The following is a 23,982-nucleotide window of genomic DNA, read 5'->3' as shown; positions in this document are numbered from 1 at the left end:
TTTTTTGCCTGCCAAAAACGTTTTAATTCTTTGTTTTACTGCTGCACCTTGCTTAATAAAGGTGTATGTAATGCTAGCTAGCTAACAGCTTGCTAACTGTTAACCGTTTGACCGTCCCTGTTTGTGAGACCTATTGAAATGGATGACCATGATTCCCTGGGCAGTATGGACAGCTTACTTCTCCAGCTCGGTATGTTTTCAACTTTGACCTTTATTCCATTATACCCTAACCATAGCTGGTGATTTACAGGAGTTCAATGGCTAACTGGTTGCTTTTCTTTGCTGATTTATAGCTCTGCAAACCAGTGACATCGCTCAGAAGAGGGATCAGATCAATCAACAGATTCAAAGTAAGTGATGGTGTCGCCTCACAGAAGGCAGCTAGAGATATGGGGTGACTGGCTATCTCATGGTGACAGGTTCAAGCCCTTTTCAGCTGTTAACAGCTACATTGGTGTCAGAAGTGGGATAACGTTAGTCCATCGCTTTTATGTGAATTCTGCTCCACAGGGGACCATGGTACTTTTCAGTATGTGCTATATTGCCCCGGGGGGTGGTTGAATTCTGGGGGAAAGTCAATGATATAATCTCTGTACTTATAGACCAAATATTGTCATTACATCCAATAGTGATTTTGCTTTGTGATTACTGAATTGCACTTGACAGAATGCCCATGGAGATGTGGTTGGCAGGAACCACAGCTGCCAAGTAAAAGTATTTAATGAAGGTGGTTTCCACCTCATCAGTTACCATTGCTGCAATGGCTGCTCACATTTCAGGAAATTGTCCTTATGGAACTGTCCACGGCCAGGATTCACAGGGCCAGGGTGTCCACCCTGGACACCTGGGAAAAAAGCAGCAGCGAACATTTCAGAACTTTTATCCAACAGACCTGTACATCCATGAACAGATCTCTATCATTTGTAACTATTTCTGATGTATGTATTGTGATGTATTGTTTAATAGATGTACTATGTAAGGTATATTTATGTATATGTTTTTATTTCACAAGAGATTTTAAATATATTCGGAGTGCGGGGTGGTAGTTTTTAAAATATTCATACAATGGGGTCCCAAATTATTGACCCCCTTGAAAAATATGAGCAATAATGACTGTAGAATAAATCATTAAAATACTGAGCTACAGTTGAAGTTGGAAGTTTACATACACCTTAGCCAAATACATTTAAACTCAATGTTTTACAATTCCTGACATTTAATCCAAGTAAAAATTCACTTTTTTAGGTCAGTTAGGATCACCACTTTATTTTAAGAATGTGGAATGTCAGAATAATAGTAGAGATAATTATTTATTTCAGCTTTTATTTCTTTCATCACATTCCCAGTGGGTCAGAAGTTTACATAAACTCAATTAGTATTTAGTAGCATTGCCTTTAAATTATTTAACTTGGGTCAAACGTTTCAGGTAGCCTTCCACAAGCTTCCCACAATAAGTTTGTGAATTTTGGCCCATTCCTCCTGACAGAGCTGGTGTAACTGAGTCAGGTTTGTAGGCCTTTTTGCTCTCACATGCCTTTTCAGTTCTGCCCACAAATTTTCTATAGGATTGAGGTCAGGGCTTTGTGATGACCACTCCAATACCTTGACTTTGTTGTCCTTAAGCCATTTTGCCACAACATTGGAAATATGCTTGGGGTCATTGTCCATTTGGAAGACCCATTTGCGACCATGCTAGAACTTCCTGACTGATGTCTTGAGATGTTGCTTCAATATATCCACATAATTTTCCTACCTCATGATACCATCTATTTTGTGAAGTGCACCAGTCCCTCCTGCAGCAAAGCACACCCACAACATGACGCTGCCACCCCCGTGCTTCACGGTTGGGATGGTGTTCTTCGGCTTGCAAGCTTCCCCCCTTTTCCTCCAAACATAATGATGGTCATTATGGCCAGAGTACGATCTTTTTTCCCATGTGCAGTTGCGAACTGTAGTCTGTTTTTTTATGGCGGTTTTGGAGCAATGGCTTCTTCCTTGCTGAGCGGCCTTTCAGGTTATGTCGATATAGGACTCGTTTTTACTATGGATATAGATACTTTTGTACCTGTTTCCTCCAGCATCTTCACAAGGTCCTTTGATGTTGTTCTGGGATTTATTTGCAATTTCGCACCAAAGTGAAATCAAATTAAATTTTATTTGTCACATACACATGGTTAGCAGATGTTAATGCGAGTGTAGCGAAATGCTTGTGCTTCTAGTTCCGACAATGCAGTAATAACCGACGAGTAATCTAACCTTACAATTTCACAACAACTACCTTATACACACAAGTGTAAAGGGATAAAGAATATGTACATAAAGATATGAATGAGTGATGGTACAGAACGGCATAGGCAAGATGCAGTAGATGGTATAGAGTACAGTATATACATATGAGATGAGTAATGTAGGGTATGTAAACATTATATTAAGTGGCATTGTTTAAAGTGGCTAGTGATACATTTTTTTACATACATTTTTCCATTATTAAAGTGGCTGGAGTTGAGTCAGTATGTTGGCAGCAGCTACTCAATGTTTGTGATGGCTGTTTAACAGTCTGATGGCCTTGAGATAGAAGCTGTTTTTCAGTCTCTCGGTCCCTGCTTTGATGCACCTGTACTGACCTCGCCTTCTGGATAATAGCGGGGTGAACAGGCAGTGGCTCGGGTGGTTGTTGTCCTTGATGATCTTTATGGCCTTCCTGGGACATCGGGTGCTGTAGGTGTCCTGGAGGGCAGGTAGTTTGCCTTAAATGATTTAGATGCACTATTGTAAAGTGGCTGTTCCACTGATGTCAGAAGGTGAATTCACCAATTTGTAAGTCGCTCTGGATAAGAGCGTCTGCTAAATGACTTAAATGTAATGTAAATGTAGTTTGCCCCCGGTGATGCGTTGTGCAGACCTCACTACTCTCTGGAGAGCCTTACGGTTGTGGGCGGAGCAGTTGCAGTACCAGGCGGTGATACAGCCTGACAGGATGCTCTCGATTGTGTAAAAGTTTGTGAGTGCTTTTGGTGACAAGCCAAATTTCTTCAGCCTCCTGAGGTTGAAGAGGTGCTGCTGCGCCTTCTTCACCACGCTGTCTGTGTGGGTGGACCAATTCATTTTGTCTGTGATGTGTACGCCGAGGAACTTAAAACTTACTACCCTCTCCACTACTGTCCCGTCGATGTGGATAAGGGGGTGCTCCCTCTGCTGTTCCCAGAAGTCCACGATCATCTCCTTTGTTTTGTTGACGTTGAGTGTGAGGTTATTTTCCTGACACCACACTCCGAGGGCCCTCACCTCCTCCCTGTAGGCCGTCTCGTACGTTCATCTCTAAGAGACAGAACGCGTCTCCTTCCTGAGCGGTATGATGGCTGTGTGGTCCTATGGTGTTATACTTGCGTACTATTGTTTGTACAGATGAACGTGGTACCTTCAGGCGTTTGGACATTGGTCCCAAGGATGAACCAGACTTGTGGAGATCGACACTTTGTTTTCTGAGGTCTTGGCCGATTTCTTTTAATTTTCCCATGATGGCAAGCAAAGAGGCACTGAGTTTGAAGGCCTTGAAATACATCCACAGGTACACCTCCAATTGACTCAAATTATGTTAATTTGCCTAACAGAGGCCTCTAAAGCCATGACATCCTTTTCTGGAATTTTCCAAGCTGTTTAAAGGCACAGTCAACTTAGTGTATGTACACTTCTGACCCACTGGAATTGTGACACAGTGAATTATAAGTGAAATTATCTGTTTGTAAACAATTGTTGGAAAAATTACTTGTGTCATGCACCAAGTAGATGCCCTAACCGACTTGCCAAAATTATAGTTTGTTAAAAATAAATTTGTGGAGTGGTTGAAAAAAGTTTTAATGACTCCAACCTAAGTGTATGTAAACTTCCAACTTCAACTGTATATTGTATGCAGAAAAAAAGGGAAATATAATATTTTACTAACACAATTGTTCAGAGAAAGATGTATTTTCTTTAACAGGTAATATTATTTTTTTCTCAAAAAGGTAGGGGTCAATATCATTGACACCGCTAAAGAATCGTATATAAATAAAGTTTTGTATATTTGGTCCCATATTCCTGACATGCAATGCTTACAGTACATCTAGCTCGTGACTCTACAAACTTATTGGATGTATTTGCAGTTAGTTTTAGTGTATTTCAGGTTATTTTTTGCCCAATAGTTAAATAATATATTGTGTGATTTTGGAGTCACTTTTATTATAAATAAGAATAGAATACGTTTCCAAACACTTCTACATTATTGTAATGAATCGTGAATAATGATGAGTGACAAAGTTACAGAGGGTCAAAGATCATAATTCCAAGACATGCTAACCTCCCCTGTTATTGGTAATGGTGAGAGGTTAGATCATAATCCCAAGACATGCTAACCTCCCCTGTTATTGGTAATGGTGAGAGGTTAGATCATAATCCCAAGACATGCTAACCTCCCCTGTTATTGGTAATGGTGAGAGGTTAGATCATAATCCCAAGACATGCTAACCTCCCCTGTTATTGGTAATGGTGAGAGGTTAGATCATAATCCCAAGACATGCTAACCTCCCCTGTTATTGGTAATGGTGAGAGGTTAGATCATAATCCCAAGACATGCTAACCTCCCCTGTTATTGGTAATGGTGTTATTGGTAATGGTTAGATCATAATCCCAAGACATGCTAACCTCCCCTGTTATTGGTAATGGTGAGAGGTTAGATCATAATCCCAAGACATGCTATCCTCCCCTGTTATTGTAATGGTGAGAGGTTAGATCATACCTCCAAGACATGCTAACCTCCCCTGTTATTGGTAATGGTTAGAGGTTAGATCATACCTCCAAGACATGCTAACCTCCCCTGTTATTGGTAATGGTTAGAGGTTAGATCATAATCCCAAGACATGCTAACCTCCCCTGTTATTGGTAATGGTGAGAGGTTAGATCATAATCCCAGGACATGCTAACCTCCCCTGTTATTGGTAATGGTGAGAGGTTAGATCATAATCCCAAGACATGCTAACCTCCCCTGTTATTGGTAATGGTGAGAGGTTAGATCATAATCCCAAGACATGCTAACCTCCCCTGTTATTGGTAATGGTGAGAGGTTAGATCATAATCCCAAGACATGCTAACCTCCCCTGTTATTGGTAATGGTGAGAGGTTAGATCATAATCCCAGGACATGCTAACCTCCCCTGTTATTGGTAATGGTGAGAGGTTAGATCATAATCCCAGGACATGCTAACCTCCCCTGTTATTGGTAATGGTGAGAGGTTAGATCATAATCCCAGGACATGCTAACCTCCCCTGTTATTGGTAATGGTGAGAGGTTAGATCATAATCCCAGGACATGCGAACCTCCCGTGTTATTGGTAATGGTGAGAGGTTAGATCATAATCCCAAGACATGCTAACCTCCCCTGTTATTGGTAATGGTGAGAGGTTAGATCATAATCCCAAGACATGCTAACCTCCCCTGATATTGGTAATGGTGAGAGGTTAGATCATAATCCCAAGACATGCTAACCTCCCCTGTTGTTGTTAATGGTGAGAGGTTAGATCATAATCCCAAGACATGCTAACCTCCCCTGATATTGGTAATGGTGAGAGGTTAGATCATAATCCCAAGACATGCTAACCTCCCCTGTTATTGGTAATGGTGAGAGGTTAGATCATAATCCCAAGACATGCTAACCTCCCCTGTTATTGGTAATGGTGAGAGGTTAGATCATAATCCCAAGACATGCTAACCTCCCTGTTATTGGTAATGGTGAGAGGTTAGATCATAATCCCAAGACATGCTAACCTCCCCTGTTATTGGTAATGGTGAGAGGTTAGATCATAATCCCAAGACATGCTAACCTCCCCTGATATTGGTAATGGTGAGAGGTTAGATCATAATCCCAGGACATGCTAACCTCCCCTGTTATTGGTAATGGTGAGAGGTTAGATCATAATCCCAGGACATGCTAACCTCCCCTGTTATTGGTAATGGTGAGAGGTTAGATCATAATCCCAAAACATGCTAACCTCCCCTGTTATTGGTAATGGTGAGAGGTTAGATCATAATCCCAAGACATGCTAACCTCCCCTGTTATTGGTAATGGTGAGAGGTTAGATCATAATCCCAAGACATGCTAACCTCCCCTGATATTGGTAATGGTGAGAGGTTAGATCATAATCCCAAGACATGCTAACCTCCCCTGTTGTTGTTAATGGTGAGAGGTTAGATCATAATCCCAAGACATGCTAACCTCCCTGATATTGGTAATGGTGAGAGGTTAGATCATAATCCCAAGACATGCTAACCTCCCCTGTTATTGGTAATGGTGAGAGGTTAGATCATAATCCCAAGACATGCTAACCTCCCCTGTTATTGGTAATGGTGAGAGGTTAGATCATAATCCCAAGACATGCTAACCTACCCTGTTATTGGTAATGGTGAGAGGTTAGATCATAATCCCAAGACATGCTAACCTCCCCTGTTATTGGTAATGGTGAGAGGTTAGATCATAATCCCAGGACATGCTAACCTCCCCTGATATTGGTAATGGTGAGAGGTTAGATCATAATCCCAAGACATGCTAACCTCCCCTGTTATTGGTAATGGTGAGAGGTTAGCATGTCTTGGTGGTTTGATCATTTACCCTCTATCTCAGTCATCATTATTCACCATTCATTCAGGATTATCTGTAATCATGGTAGCATCCACATTAATGTAGAAGTGTTTGACTCCAAAATGATACAATACATTATTTACCGTTGATATTTTATTGCATCCAACACATTTGTAGAGTCACAAGCTTTATGTAGTCATTGTGTACTTGGAATATGACCAAATACTACACATTTGACCACATTATTTATAAGAATCTTTAGGGGTGTAAATAATTTTTACCCCAACCTTTTTGGGAGAAAACATTACTTGTTAAAGAAAATATCTTTCTCTGGGTTGTATTAGCATAAAATAATATAATCTCACATTTTCTTTAGCGTACAAAGTAGCTCAGTATTTGAATTATTTATTTTATAGAGTCATTATTGCTCATCCTTATAAGGGGGGTCAATCATTTGGGACCCCACTCTATATACATACTGTATATACAGTGCATTCGGAAAGTATTCAGACCCCAGACACCATTTTGTTACGTTAAAGCCTTATTCTAAAATGAATTTAATAGTCCGTCCGTCCCGCCATCAATCTACACACAATAACCCACTTTGACAAAGCAAAGCAAAGCCAGGTTTTTAGAAATGTTTGCACATTTATAAAATAACAAAACCAGGCAATATCACATTTACAGAAGTATTCAGACCCTTTACTCTGTACTTTTGTTGAAGCACCCTTGGCAGCGATTACAGCCTCAAGTCTTCTTGGGTATGACACTACAAGCTTGGAACACCTGTATTTGGGGAGTTTCTCCCATTCTTCTCTGCAGATCCTCTCAAGTTCTGTCAGGTTGGATGGGGAGCGTCGCTACACAGCTATTTTCAGGTCTCTCCAGAGATTTTTTTTATTTTATTTTACCTTTATTTAACTAGGCAAGTCAGTTAAGAACAAATTCTTATTTTCAATGATGGCCTAGGAACAGTGAACAGTGGGTTAACTGCCTGTTCAGGGGCAGAACAACAGATCTGTACCTTGTCAGCTCAGGGGTTTGAACTTGCAACTTTCCGGTTACTAGTCCAACGCTCTAACCACTAGGCTACACTGCCGCCCCAGAGATGTTTGATCGGGTTCAAGTCCAGACACTGGCTGGGCCACTCAAGGACATTGAGACTTGTCACAAAGTCTTGGCTGTGTGCTTAAGGTCATTGTCCTGATGGAAGGTGAACCTTCTCCCTCATTCTGAGATCCTGAGCTCTTTGGATCAGGGTTTCATCAAGGATCTATTTGTACTTTGCTCTGTTCATCTTTCCCTCCATCCTGACTAGTCTCCCTGCCACTGAAAAACATCCCCAAAGCATGATGCTGCCACCACCATGCTTCACCATAGGGATGGTTCCAGGTTTCCTTTACTCTGTACTTTACTCTGTACCAATGAATTGAAAAACTTGATGAAACAAAAAAGTGGGACAATCCTACAGTCTCTCAGGCCTTTAATAACATCATATCAAGGGCAGGCCATAGGTAACCATTTCTGTTGTGGTTGTCTTATGTTTTAGCTGTGTGGTGTTCATTAATCAGTTTATTTTATTTTATCACCAGTCGGCAAAGCCAATGTTGCTGAGAAGAAATCCTACATCATAGGGATCCAGAAAAACATCAGGAAGCTTGAGGAGGAATCTCATCATAAGCAGAACATTGTGAAGCATCTCAAAGGCAATACGAAAAAGTAAAGCAAAAGTTTGTTGTGTTTTTCGTAGGTGGGTCTTTATAAATAATGGGGCCATTTTGTGACATTGGAATCAACATTTCAAAATGGTTTGAAACAAAAATAGAAAGGTTTTCATGCAGTTCCACATGTGTACTTAGATGAGAGGAATGCAAGTGAATATATGCCCATAACTATACATACTTTAAGCAGGGTTTATCAAGTCAAATTCAAGGACTTTCAAGGACTTTTTTAAGTACTTCATTATAATTTTCAAGGACCTCAATGTTGTACAATGGATATAGAACCCCCTCAATAGAAGGTAGACCATTACCACTTTAAGAATAAGGATATAGAGCCCTCTCAATAGAAGGTAGACCATTACCACTTTAAGAATAAGGATATAGAGCCCCCTCAATAGAAGGTAGACCATTACCACTTTAAGAATAAGGATATAGAGCCCCCTCAATAGAAGGTAGACCATTACCACTTTAAGAATAAGGATATAGAGCCCCCTCAATAGAAGGTAGGACCATTACCACTTTAAGAATAAGGATATAGAGCCCCCTCAATAGAAGGTAGGACCATTACCACTTTAAGAATAATGATATTGAGCCTCCTCCCCCTCAATAGAAGATAGGACCTTTGCCACTTTAAGAATAAGGATATAGAATCCCCTCCCCCTCAATAGAAGGTAGGACCTTTCAATTGAAGCAAGTGGCGACATTCGGGAAGTATTCAGACCCCTTGAATTTTCCACATTTCGTTACGATACAGCCTTATTCTAAAATGTATTAAATAATTGTTTCCTCTCATTAATCTGCATACAATACCAATAATGAAAAAACAAAAACAGGTTTTTAGAATTTTATGCAAATTAATAAAAATGTACACAACGGAAATATCACATTTACGTAAGTATTCAGACTCTTTACTCAGTACTTTGTTGATGCACCTTTGGCAGCTATTACAGCCTCAAGTGTTCTTGGGTATGACACTACAAGCTTGGTACAGCTCTATTTGGGGAGTTTCTCCCATTCTTCTCTGCAGATCCTCTCAAGCTCTGTCAGGTTGGATGGGGAGCGTTGCTGAGCAGCCATTTTCAGGTCTCTCCAGAGATGTTCGATCGGGTTCAAGTGCGGGCTCTGGCTGGGCCACTCAAGGACATTGAGACTTGTTCCGAACCCACTCTTGTGTTGTCCTGGCTGGTAGGCCATAAAAGCTCACAGAACAGGACTGCCGAGTGCTGAAGCACGTAGCGCATAAAAATTGTCTGTCTTCAGTTGCAACACTCACTACCAAGTTCCAAACTGCCTCTGGAAGCAACGTCAGCACAATAACTGTTCGTTAGGAGCTTCATGAAATGGGTTTCCGTGGACAAGCAGCCACACACAAGCCTAAGATCACCATGCTCAATGCCAAGTGTCGTGTGGAGTGGTGTAAAGCTTGTCGCCATTGGACTCTGGAGCAGTGGAAACGTGTTCTCTGGAGTGATGAATCACGCTTCACCATCTGGCAGTTCGACGGACAAATCTGGGTTTGCCGGATGCCAGGAGAACGCTACCTGCCCCAATGCATATTGGCAACTGTAAAGTTAGATGGAGGAGGAATAATGGTTTTTGGCTCTTTTTCATGGTTTGGGTTAAGTCTCTTAGTTCCAGTGGAGGGAAATCTTAATGCTACAGCATATAATTATATTCTAGACTGTGCTTCCAAATTTGTAGCAACAGTTTTGGGAAGGCCCTTTCCTTTTCAGCATGACAATTCCCCCGCACAAAGCGAGGTCCATACAGAAATGGTTTGTCAAGATCAGTGTGGAAGAACTTGACTTGCCTGCACAGAGCCCTGACCTCAACCCCATCGAACACCTTTGGGTTGATTTGGAACGCCGACTTTTAGCCAGGCCTAACCGCCCAACATCAGTGCCCGAACTCACAAATGCTCTTTTGGCTGAATGGAATTAGATGTTCAACGAGCAGGTGTCCACATACTTCTGGTCATGTAGTGTAGGTTGGTACCCTAGTTTATATAAAGATCCATTTACTGCAACGTCTGCCCTAGCTTTGGATTGCATTCACAAAACATATCAGAGTAGGAGTGCTGATCTAGGATCAGTTTTGCCCTTTACAGTAGATGATAATGAATATTATTATATAGATGGGGGGACGTGATCCTGGACAGCACTCTGAGACACTTTGTGAATGCAGGCCCTGCTGTGAATTCTTGTATCATGGTACCCCCTCTCTTGCAGTCTAAAGGGAACTAATGGCCTCATGCTGCAGTATGAGAAGACGCTGCAGGCTGAATTGGAGAGGAGACGAGACAACTGTAATCAAGACATGTAGGCCTACATTTTTTCTTAACATTCACATCATGGTCATTTACAGTGAAAAAGCACAGAATTATTAGACAACCCGTAACACTGAATCAGTTATACTTTGGCCTCCAATGTGTCTGCTGTAGGAAAGTGTACCAGGAGAGAATAGAGCGCTACAGGAAGGTTTTCCAGCAGCACAAAGAGAGTTACTGCCAGAACCCTCTGGCCAAGCAGCTGCTGATGATTCAGTCAGGAAAAGAAGAGCTGGAAAGCAGGATTAAAGTTTGTGAGGACCAGATAACAGCCAAAGAGAAGGCTCTGCAGGATCTACTAGGTAACTACTGGGACAATGATTCCTTACAGTATACACACCTGACTCAACTTGTCAACCAGTCATCAAGCCCTGGATTACTATATTTCATCTTTATTTAACTAAGCAAGTCAGTTAAGAACAAATTTATATTTACAATGAAGGCCTAGGAACAGTGGGTTAACTGCCTAGTTCAGGGTTAGAATGACAGATTTTTACCCTGTCAGCTTGGGGATTTGATCTTGCAACCTTTCGGTCACTGGCCCAATGCTCTAACCACTAGGCTACCTGCCACCCCAAACCCCAATCAGGTGACTTTGCCCGTTGTGCTGCTGGCTGTACCGGAGGACTGGAGTTGGGAAACTAGATTTTTTTAAATGTATTTAACTAGGCAAGTCAGAAACACTGTACTCGGTAACCAAATGGTAACCAATATCCTCTACTAGGTAACTAACACGTTTTAGTCCACTGAATATCCTGTGTCTTTGGTTTGATACAAGCTTATTTCTTTCTTCCCTCAGGTCAAACATTGTCCATCGAAAACCCATTGGAAAGGTATCCTTTTGCACGGCTAATGTCAACCGAAACTCACTGACATGCAAAACGATTAGGGTTGAGCCGATATATGATGAAATTGAATATCGTGATATTTGACATTGACAATATGTCGGGAAGTGCAAGAAGGTATATTGTGATGTTCAAGACCATACTTTATTTGAACAGTTTTATTTGTTAGGCTGTATCAATACGGTAAATGAAGTCTAAATAAATTAACTAAGCCTTATTTTTTCACCACACAAAGATTATTTAATGAGAATGTGATTATAATATCGTATAAAATATTAACCATTGTAGTCTGGAATGATATAGTCATTACCAGCCCAAAATGATTATATCAGGTATTGCAATATTTGGAGTAGCATATGGTAAAAGAGCTCACCCCAGATATTTAATTTCAGAATTGGTTAGGGTTAAGTTAAGGGTCAGTTCTAGATTTTGATGAGTGGTTTTATAGGTCAGGAGTGTCCTTATTGCCTCTGAAAGAGTGTCAGATAAGGTGAGCATTTCTCAACTTTTCTGTCCAGCATCTCTGGTCTATTGACGGCAGCAGAGTCTCACAGACAGTCATCGGCTCAGACTGAGGATGACCATCAGTCTCCACTAGACATCTCCTCCCTCCATGTTTCCCAGGTATATATATATATATATCTCCTCCTCCCTCCATCTCTCCCAGGTATCTATCTCTCTCCTCCCTCCATGTTTCCCAGGTATATATCTCCTCCTCCCTCCATGTTTCCCAGGTATATATCTCCTCCTCCCTCCATGTTTCCCAGGTATATATCTCCTCCTCCCTCCATGTTTCCCAGGTATCTATCTCTCTCCTCCCTCCATGTTTCCCAGGTATCTATCTCTCTCCTCCCTCCATCTCTCCCAGGTATCTATCTCTCTCCTCCCTCCATGTTTCCCAGGTATCTATCTCTCTCCTCCCTCCATGTTTCCCAGGTATCTATCTCTCTCCTCCTCCTCCATGTTTCCCAGGTATCTATCTCTCTCCTCCTCCCATCTCTCCCAGGTATCTATCTCTCTCCTCCCTCCATGTTTCCCAGGTATCTATCTCTCTCCTCCTCCTCCTATCTCTCCCAGGCATCTCTCTCTCTCATCCTCCTCCCATCTATCCCAGGTATCTATCTCTCTCCTCCCTCCATCTCTCCCAGGTATCTATCTCTCTCCTCCCTCCATCTCTCCCAGGTATCTATCTCTCTCCTCCTCCCTCCATCTCTCCCAGGTATCTATCTCTCTCCTCCTCCCATCTCTCCCAGGTATCTATCTCTCTCCTCCTCCTCCATCTCTCCCAGGTATCTATCTCTCTCCTCCTCCTATCTCTCCCAGGTATCTATCTCTCTCATCCTCCTCCTATCTCTCCCAGGCATCTCTCTCTCTCATCCTCCTCCCATCTATCCCAGGTATCTATCTCTCTCATCCTCCTCCCAGGTATCTATCTTTTTCCTCCCTCCATTTCTCCCAGGTAGCCATCTCCAACCTCCTATCTCTCCCAGGTATATATCTCTCCTCCTCCTATCTCTCCCAGGTAGCTATCTCTCTCCTTCACCTATCTCTCTCAAGTATCTCTCTCCTCCTCCCATCTCTCCAAGCCTAAGGTATCTTTAGCCTGGATGCTGGGACTCAGTTCAGTCTAGACAAGAGTGGTCAGTCATCTTCCTCTGGTCCTTTTGCAGGATGGCCATGAGAAACACGGAGAGGGAATTGAAGAACATCTAGAGAAGACCGTTGCTCACCCTCCATCACAAGGAGACACACACTGTGACCTGTGGTCATACCCAGAGGCAATGGGTAGGATCTTCAATGTTTAGGATCTTCAATGGTTAGGATTTCAATGTTTGGATCAATGGGATCAGTTCATCTTCAAGAGTGGTCAGTCATCTTCAATGGTCCTAGGATTTCAGGATGGCCATGGATCTTCATGGTTAGGATCAATGTTTCAGGTAGGATCTTCAATGGAGGATCTTCATCTTAGTTTAGGAATTCAATTGTTAGGATCTTCAATGGAGGACTTCACATGTGACCTGTGGTCTTACCCAGATCTTCAATGTTTAGGATCTTCAATGTTTAGGATCTTCAATGGTTAGGATCTTCAATGCTTCATTTCTGGGCTTTCACTTTGTGGGCCCATTTCCAGTTTAAAATGATTCTGGTGGTAAAATGTTTTAAATCCGTCCTCCAGATGGAATACATGCTTCAGACCAGGAGGAGGGAAGTTTACTAGAGGAACAGGTCTGCTCTTTATTATTAGAATATAATAATATCAGTATTCAACAACGTTGTACTGCTGTAAAATCACACTCCAAGTAACATCAGCATCAGTTAGAAGAGAACATGGACACAGACCTATTCAGTGACAGGACACTGATGAAGCACTGTTCTGTAGATTCATGATTCTGTTATATACGGCATACAGTTGTGCGTCCCAAATGGCTCCCTATTCCCTTAAAGTGTACTCTGCACTACTTTTGATCAGTGCCCAAGGCTCTGGTTAAAAGTAGTGCACTATGTAAGGAATAGGGTGCCATTTAGGAGGCCACGTAACGCTCTTGTTATACAGTGCATTCTGAAAGTATTCAGACCCCTTCACTTTTTCCACATTTTGTAACCTTACAGCCTTATTCTTAAATGTATTAAATGGAATGTTTTCCTCATCAATATACACACACTACCCCATAATGACAAAGCAAAAGCAGGTTTTTAGAAATGTTTTCTAATCTATTAAAAATGAAAAACAGAAATACCTTATTTATCGAAATTGAGCTCAGGTCCATCCTGTTTCCATTGATCATCCTTGAACTTAAATTAAATTGATTGGACATGATTTGGAAAGACATACACCTGTCTATATAAGGTCACACAGTTGATAGTGCATGTCAGAGCAAAAACCAAGCCATGAGGTCAAAGGAATTGTCCGTAGAGCTCCGAGACAGGATTGTGTCGAAGCACAGATCTGGGGAAGGGTACCAAAACATTGCTGCAGCATTGAAGGTCTCCAAGAACACAGTGGCCTCCATCATTCTTAAAAGGAAGAAGTTCGGAACCACCAAGACTCTTCCTAGAGCTGGCCGTCCAGCCAAACTGAGCAATCAGAGGAGAAGGGCCTTGGACATGGAGCTGACCAAGAACCTAATGGTCACTCTGACAGAGCTCTAGAGTTCCTCATTGGAGATGGGATGAACTTTCCAGAAGGACAACCATCTCTCCAGCACTCCACCAATCAGGCCTTTATACTAGAGTGACCAGATGGAAGCCACTTCTCAGTAAAAGGCACATGACAGCCCGCTTAGAGTTAGCCAAAAGTCACCTAACAGACTCTCAGACCATGAGAAACAACATTCTCTCATCTGATGAAACCAAGATTGAACTCTTTGGCCTGAAAGACAAGCGTCACGTCTGGAGGAAACCTGGCACCATCCCTACTGTGAAGCATGGTGGTGGCAGCATCATTCTGTGGGAATGTTTTTCAGTGGCAGGCAGACTAGTCAGGCTTGAAGGAAAGATGAACTGAGCAAAGTACAGAGAGATCCTTGATGAAAACCTGCTCCAGAGCCCTCAGGATCTCAGAATGAGGCAAAATTTCACGTTTCAACAGGACAACGACACTAAACACACAGCCAAGACAACGGAGGAGTGGCTTCAGGACAAGTCTCTGAGTGTCCATGAGTGGCCCAGCCACAGCCCGGACTTAAAGCCAATCAAACATCTCTGGAGAGTCCTGAAAATAGCTGTGTAGCAATGCTCCCCATCCAACCTGACAGCTTGAGAGGATCTGCAGAGAAGAATGGGAGAAACTCCACAAATACAGGTGTGCCAAGCTTGTAACGTCATACTCAAGAAGACTTGTGATATTTCAGTTTTTTTATACTTTTATACATTCGCAAACATTTAAAAAAAAACTGGTTTTTGCTTTGTCATTATGGGGCATTGTGTGTAGATTGATGAGAGGGGAAAACAATGTAATCTATTTTAGAATAAGGTTATAACGTAACAAAAAAGTGAAGGGGTCTGAATACTTTCCGAATGTAAATATTCTATGTAACATCTGTTTGACTCTTTATAGAAGGAGTGTCTGAACACCTCCAGTACAGTGGGGATGGAGGAGGTGAAGGAGAGGGGGACTGAGGGAGGAGACGAACAGCCTACACCCCTCATTACTGAGGCGGAGGAGAATGAAGGGATGGGAGCAGCATTCTCTCCTCAGACTCCTGCTAGAATGAAAGCTGTGTCCAGCACCCCAACCTTCTCCCTGAAGTAAGACATGCATAGTTAAAACAGATGTTATCCTAGGCTGGGTCTGAGATGGCACCCAGGGCCTAGGTCAAAAGTAGTGCACCCTGGGCTCTGCTGAAAAGTAGTACACTACAGTCATGGCCAAAAGTTTTGAGAATGACACAAATATACATTTTTGAGTCTGCTGTCTCAGTTTGTATGATGTCAATTTGCATATACTCCAGAATGTTATGAAGAGTGATCAGATGAATTGCAATTAATTGCAAAATCCCTCTCCCCATGTAAATGAACTGAATCCCCCAAAAAACATTTCCACTGCATTTCAGCCCTGCCACAAAAGGACCAGCTGACATCATGTCAGTGTTTCTCTCGTTAACACAGGTGTGAGTGTTGATGAGGACAAGGCTGGAGATCACTCTGTCATGCTGGTTGAGTTTGAATAACAAACTGGAAGCTTCAAAAGAAGGGTGATGCTTAGAATCATTGTTCTTCCTCTGTCATCAATGGTTACCTGCAAGGAAACATGTGCAGTCATTATTGCTGCCAGTAAGATTGCACCTAAATCAACCATTTATAGGATCATCAAGAATTTCAAGGAGAGCGGTTCAATTGTTGTGAAGAAGGCTTCAGGGCGCCCAAGAAAGTCCAGCAAGCGCCAGAACGTCTCCTAAAGTTGATTCAGCTGTGGGATCAGGGCACCACCAGTACAGAGCTTGCTCAGGAATGGCAACAGGCAGGTGTGAGTGCATCTGCACGCACAGTGAGGCGAAGACTTTTGGAGGATGGCCTGGTGTCAAGAAGGGCAGCAAAGAATCCACTTCTCTCCAGGAAAAACATCAGGGACAGACTGATATTCTGCAAAAGGTACAGGAATTGGACTGCTGAGGACAGGGGTAAAGTCATTTTCTCTGATGAATCCCCTTTCCGATTGTTTGGGGCATCCGGAAAAAAACTTGGTGAGCACTACCATCAGTCCTGTGTCATTCCAACAGTAAAGCATCCTGAGACCATTCATGTGTGGGGTTGCTTCTCAGCAAAGGGAGTGGGCTCACTTACAATTTTGCCTAAGAACACAGCCATGAATAAAGAATGGTACCAACACATCCTCTGAGAGCAACTTCTCCCAACCATCCAGGAACAGTTTGGTGACGAGCAATGCCTTTTCCAGCATGATGGAGCACCTTGCTATAATGCCAAAGTGACAACTACCGTAATTTCCGGACTATAAGCCGCTACTTTATTCCCACACTTTGAACCTTGCGGTTTATACAATGACGCGGCTAATTTATGGATTTTTCCCGCTTTCACAAGATTCATGCCGCCAGAAACTGAGCACCGTCACATAATGTGATGTAAATCGAGCTCAAACTTCCCATCATTCTGATTACGGTAGTCATTTTGTCACCCTCATCATGGCAAAGACACGGAGAAATGCATGTGATGCAGCTTTCAAGTTGAAGGTGATCGATCTGGCTGTTGGAAAAGGAAATAGAGCTGCTGACAGCGTGGAGCATTGTCAAAAAATCCACTATCATCAACGGGTTTCGAAAGGCTGGACTGCTGCGTGTTGAAGAGGGCAGAGATCCAACATCGGATGAAGCAATTCTGAGGCTATTCAACTCCGACACCGAAGGAGATGACTTCAGTGGTTTCAGTGCACAGGAGGAGGAAGATAGTGACCAATGACTTTCTTGGTAGGCTACTGTTTAATTTTTGTTACAAGCCGTGTATCGTTAAAGCCTATTTATTTTTGTTACAAGCCGTGTTTCGTTTAAAGGCTGTGTAAAGTTAATTTGTTTCAATGTACCGGTAGGCACCTGCGGCTTATAGACATGTGCGACTTATTTAGGTACAAAATACATATTTTTTAATAATTCAGTGGGTGCGGTTTATATTCAGGTGCGCTTAATAGTCCAGAAATTACGGTATGTGGCTCGGGGAACAAAACATTGATATTTTGGGTCCATGGCCAGGAAACTCCCCAGATCTTAATCCCATTGAAAAATTGTGGTAAATCCTCAAGAGGCGGGTGGACAAACAAAAACCCACAAATTCTGACAAACTCCAAGCACGGATTATGCAAGAATGGGCTGCCATCAGTCAGGATGTGGCCCAGAAGTTAATTGACAGCATGCCAGGGCGAAGTGCAGAGGGTTTGAAAAAGAAGGGTCAACACTGCAAATATTGACTCTTTGCATCAACTTCATGTAATTGTCAATAAAAGCCTTTGACAGTTATGAAATGCTTGTAATTATACTTCATTATTCCATTGTAACATCTGACAGAAATATCTAAAGACACTGAAGCAGCAAACTTTGTGAAAATTAATATTTGTGTCATTCTCAAAACTTTTGGACACGACTGTATGGAGGGGAAAGGGTGCCATTTGAGATGCAGACCTCCCAGTTGTATATAAATGCTTACTTACTTATGTAAATGAATGAGTCTGATGTAATATCTCCAGCAGTAGCCACAGTGGGTCACCTAGTCAGCTAGACGGATCCACAGTGAAATCCCCAGGCTTCCTGTTCTCCATGAGCTCAGCTCCTAGCCCCACCACCCCCGACTTCTCTGGCTTCCACTGTGGCTTTGAACTGGGCTCAGGCCAGGAGGAAGTGAGGGAACATCAAAAACACTTTTTACAATGATGACCCATCCATCAATAACTCTTTATATTAAACTCTAATATTGTGTTTCATTGTAGGAGCCTCCTTTCCCCTTCAGCAGCTCATATTTCAGCAGTGAAAAGGTACCAATATATGTTCTGTTATATGTTATTCTCTGTCGTGTCAGTATCAGACAAAATGTGGAACTTGGCTAATTTATTACCTTTTTATTTTTGTCGTCTTAGAAACCGTCAGGATCCAGATCGCCATCAGGTGGGAAATTCTGTCTGCTAGTAATAAATTATACCTTTCAAAAGTGATTATTTTTTAGTTGGAGTGCTGATCTAGGATCAGTTTTGCCTTTAAAATGAAAATGAATGGACAGGGGGAAACTGATCCTATACATTTTATAAATACAGACCCTGATGTGATTCTTCCTCTGTGTAATAGCAATATGTATGTTGTTGAAGGCTTCCTGTTTGCCCGGCCAGAGTCGGAGAAGTCAGAAGATGGATTTGAGTTCCCCTTCAGCTCTAAGAGTCCTGGTCAACCGTCAACCAGCAGAGAGAAGGGATCAGGGGCTGGGGACTCCTTCCCTTTCTCCTTTAACTTCTAGCACATCTTACTGTAAAACTTAATGTATGCTTCAAATGGAACCCTATTCCCTATATAGTGCACTACTTTTGCCCAGGGCCATGTAGTGTTCTAGGGCAATAGGGCACCATTTGGATGCATCCTGAGATTCTTCCACGTTACTGTACATGAGTTCCATTTCATGTTTGGTTATTTCTAGAAATATGCAAAGGACTTCAACACAACTCTTTGTTGTTGTTATGCACTGTGGATCTGTTTTAGCGGTTGTTAATATTTACTCTAGTAATTAGTTGAATCAACTGTTGTATAAAAATTACTACCGTATAAGATAAAGTACCATCTAGACTTAAACTTTGCTGTTTGTTCATAAATAATTTATAATTATTTAAAACTTAATTGTATTGATATTTAACTAAATAAAATCAGATAATTTGTGTTAAACTCTTGAAGGTTTTTATTTGACATTGTTGCCATCTGTATCAAAATAGAATCACAATGATATTAAGTCACATTTCTAATTTGAGGACTATCACTATTCTAAACACGTCTTTTACAGACAGACTTGCTGAAGCAACAAATATACAAGAATACTACCAGAATGGTAATTCTCATGCTCAGTGTTCTGATTATACTGTAGGTGTCAGTGATCTGGCACACACACTGAATAACAGGTCAAATAAGATCACAAAACATACATTTGTGTCAAGTTGGCTGGATGTCCTTTGGGTGGTGGACCATTCTTGATACACACAGGAGTGACTGTCTTGCCCAGTCACTCTCTGAATGGCACACATACACAACCCATGTCTTAATTGTCTCAAGGCTTAAAAATCCTTCTTTAACCTGTCTCCTCCTCTTTATCTACACTTATTGAAGTGGATTTAACAGGTGACATCAACAAGGGATCATAGCTTTCACCTGAATTCACCTGGTCAGTCTATGTCATGGAAAGAGCAGGTGTTCCTAATGTTCTGTAAACTCAGTGTAGACCAAATAGCGTAATAGATAGTGTAGTCAAGTAGATACAACATCGTCTAGTGTACTAGGTATGTTACACAGTACGGCTGGGAATCGCTAAGGACCTAATGATGCAATATTATCACGATACTTTGGTGGCGATACGATATATATTGTGATTCTCACAATTCTATACCGATTTAATTGTAATTTGTTGTTCCAAACATATTGATCACCATATGTCTGCACCATACATTTGCTGCAGAAGGACAAGAGTTTTGATCAGTCATGGAAATAAAAGTCCTGAAAAATTGGAACACAGAGAATTGAGTTCACAAGTGCCGATGAATCCCTGAAGAGGGTGCAGTTAACCTTTCCATTTGATAGAGAGCCCAGTGCCCCGAGGAGAGGAAGCTACTGAAACAACAGAACCACACTAGAGAGCCCAGTGCCCAGTGCAATTGCAACAAATATTCTGTTCAGACCCCAACCAAGGATCATCAAAAGCTGTGCTATAAATTCTTGGGCAACCCAAAGATTCCTAGATGCCCTTCCAGACTCCCTCCACCTACCCAAGGATGTCAGAGTACAACAATTGGTTAACCACCTAACTTGAGAAACTAAATTTAACCTTGTGTAATACCCTAGATGCAGTCACACCCCTAAAAACAAAAAACATTTGTCATAAGAGACTAGCTCCCTGGTATACAGAAAATAAACCTGAAGCAAGCTTCCAGAAAATTGGAACTGAAATGGCGCCACACCAATCTGAAAGTTTTCCGACTAGCTTGGAAGGACAGTACCGTGCAGTACCGAAGAGCCCTTACTGCTGCTCCACCAATCTGGAAGTCTTCCTACTAGCTTGGAAAGACAGTACCGTGCAGTACCGAAGAGCCCTCACTGCTGCTCGATCATCCTAACTCAATTGAAGAGAATTAGAACAATACCAAATTTAATTTTGATACTGTTGCAAAGCTAACTAAAAAGCAGCATTCCCCCATAGAGGATGGCTTTCACTTCAGCAGTGATAAATTCATAAACTTCTTTGAGGAAAAGATCATGATCATTAGAAAGCAAATTACGGACTCCTCTATAAATCTGCGTATTCCTCCAAAGCTCAGTTATCCTGAATCTGCACAACTCTGCCAGGACCGAGGTTCAAGAGAGACACACGTTTTTTAATACTCTATCTCTTGACACATTGACGAAAATAGTCTTGGCCTCTAAACCTTCAAGCTGCATACTGGACCCTATTCCAACTAAACTACTGAAAGAGCTGCTTCCTGTGCTTGGCCCTCCTATGTTGGACATAATAAACGTCTCTCTATCCACCGGATGTGTACCAAACTCACTAAAAGTGGCAGTAATAAAGCCTCTCTTGCTCTTGAAAAAGCCAAACCTTGACCCAGAAAATATAATAAACTATCGGTCGATATCAAATCTTCCATTCCTCTCAAAAACTGTAGAAAAATCTGTTGCACAGCAACTCACTGCCTTCCTGAACACAAACCATGTATATGAAACGCTTCAGTCTAGTTTTAGACCCCATCATAGCACTGAGACTGCACTCGTGAAGGTTTTAAATTACCTTTTAATGGCGTCAGACTGAGGCTCTGCATCTGTCCTCGTGCTCCTAGACCTTAGTGCTGCTTTTGATACCATCGATCACCACATTATTTTGGAGAGATTGGAAACCTAAATTGGTCTGCAGGACAAGTTCTGGCCTGGTTTAGATCTTATCTGTTGGAAAGATACCAGTTGGTCTCTGTGGATGGTTTGTCCTCTGACAAATCAACTGTAAAGTTTGGTGTTCCTCACGGTTCCGGGCTGATCAAGCCACCGTCCCAGCATTAGTCTTCCAGGTATCATATACTGTACAGTTTTCTCTTCTGTCGCATCAGCCTGAATTTCTTTAACCTCTACAGGATCGGTGTTCACCCTCGGGACGGTTGAGCTAATGTAGGCTAATGTGATTAGCAGGTTGTAAGTAACAAGAACATTTCCCAGGACATAGACATATCTGATATTGGCAGAAATATTAAATTATTGTTAATCTAACTGCACTGTCCAATGTACAGCAGCTATTACTGTGAAATAATACTATGGAATAGTACATTATTGCCTCTCTTGCATTTCAAAGATTTAAAAACACGTGTTTTTTCTTTGTATTATCTTTTACCAGATCTAATGTGTCATATTCTCCTACATCCATTTCACATTTCCACAAACTTCAAAGTGTTTCCTTTCAAATGGTACCAAGAATATGCATATCCTTGCTTCAGGTCCTGAGCTACACGCAGTTAGATTTGGGTATGTCATTTTGGGTGAACATTTTAAAAAAGGGTGTGATCCTTAACAGTAGATGTTACAGATGCTATAGTAAGGTTACTTTACCGTACATGTGTATATGACCAGACCTGAGAATTGACTCGTCTGATATAGAGGTCCTGGATGGCAGGGAGCTCGGCCCCAATTATGTACTAGGTCGTATGCACTACCCTCTGTAGTGCCTTGTGGTCGGATGCCAAGCAGTTGCCATACCAGGTGGTGATGCAGCCAGTCTAGATCTCAATGGTGCAGCTGTAGAACTTTTTGAGGATCTGAGAGCCCATGTTGAATCTTTTCAGCCTCCTGAGGGGGAAGAGGAATTGTCATGCCCTCTTCACAACTATGTTGGTGTGTGTGAACCATGGTAGGTCCTTTATTTATGTTGCTTTTATTTATTTTTCCCCTTTTCTCCCCAATTTCGTGGTATCCAATCGGTAAACTTGGGTCCCTTTTTCAGAACCCAGTCTTTCAAAGATAATTCGTAAAAATTCAAATAACTTCATAGATCTTCATTGTAAAGTGTTTAAACACTGTTTCCCATGCTTGTTCAATGAACCATAAACAATTAATGAACATGCACCTGTGGAACAGTCGTTAAGACACTAACAGCTTACAGACGGTAGGCAATTAAGGTCACAGTTATGAAAACTTAGGACACTAAAGAGGCCTTTCTACTGACTCTGAAAAACACCAAAAGGAAGATGCCCAGGGTTCCTGCTCATCTGAGTGAATGTGCCTTAGGCATGACTGCATATGTGGCCAGGACAATAAAGTGCAATGTCCGTACTGACGCCTAACATGCCTGAGACAGCACGACAAGGAGACAGGACGGACAGCTGATCGTCCTCGCAGCGGCAGACCACGTGTAACAACACCTGCACAGGATCGGTACATCCGAACATGCAGGACAGGTACAAGATGGCAACAACAACTGCCCGAGTTACACCAGTTACGCACAATCCCTCCATCAGTGCTCAGACTATCCGTAATAGGTTGAGACAGGCTGGACTGAGGGACTGAGGGCTTGTAGGCCTGTTGTAAGGCAGGCCCTCACCAGACATCACCGGCAACAACGTAGCCTATGGGCACAAACTCACCGTCGCTGGACCAGACAGGACTGGAAAAAAGTGCTCTTCACTGACGAGTCGCGGTTTTGTCTCACCAGGGGTGATAGTCGGATTCGAGTTTATCGTCGAAGGAATGAGCATTACACTGAGGCCTGTACTCTGAAGCGGAATCGATGTGGAGGGTCCGTCATGGTCTGGGGCGGTGTGTCACAGCATCATCGGACTGAGCTTGTTGTCATTGCAGACAATCTCAACGCTGTGCGTTACAGGGAAGACATCCTCCTCCCTCATGTGGTACCTTTCCTGCAGGCTCATCCTGACATGACCCTCCAGCATGACAATGCCACCAGCCATACTGCTCGTTCTGTTCGTGATTTCCTGCAAGACAGAAATGTCAGTGTTCTGCCATGGCCAGCGAAGAGCCTGGATCTCAATCCCATTGAACACGTCTGGGACCTGTTGGATCGGCGGGTGAGGGCTAGGGCTATTCCCCCCAGAAATGTCCGGGAACTTGCAGGTGCCTTGGTGGAAGAGTGGGTTAACATCTCACAGCAAGAACTGGCAAATCTGGTGCAGTCAATGAGGAAATGCACTGCAGTACTTAATACAGCTGGTGGCCACACCAGATACTGACTGTTACTTTTGACTTTGATCCCCCCTTTGTTCAGGGACACATTATTCCATTTCTGTTAGTCACATGTC

The 23,982-nt window shown here is 42.3% G+C and overlaps 1 long non-coding RNA gene across 1 annotated transcript; it reads left to right on the top strand.

Annotated features, from left to right (window-relative positions):
* Nucleotides 1-10,882: 10,882 nt before the first annotated feature.
* LOC135521086 (uncharacterized) lies at nt 10,883-12,079 on the top strand. Its single transcript, XR_010452486.1, has 3 exons — nt 10,883-10,958; nt 11,456-11,489; nt 12,020-12,079. It is a non-coding gene; the product is annotated as an uncharacterized LOC135521086 (long non-coding RNA).
* The last annotated feature ends 11,903 nt before the right edge of the window (nt 12,080-23,982 follow it).

This window comes from Oncorhynchus masou, chromosome 29 (genome assembly GCF_036934945.1).
Source record: "Oncorhynchus masou masou isolate Uvic2021 chromosome 29, UVic_Omas_1.1, whole genome shotgun sequence".
NCBI lineage: Eukaryota > Metazoa > Chordata > Actinopteri > Salmoniformes > Salmonidae > Oncorhynchus > Oncorhynchus masou.
This window is presented reverse-complemented; position numbering and strand designations above follow the sequence as displayed.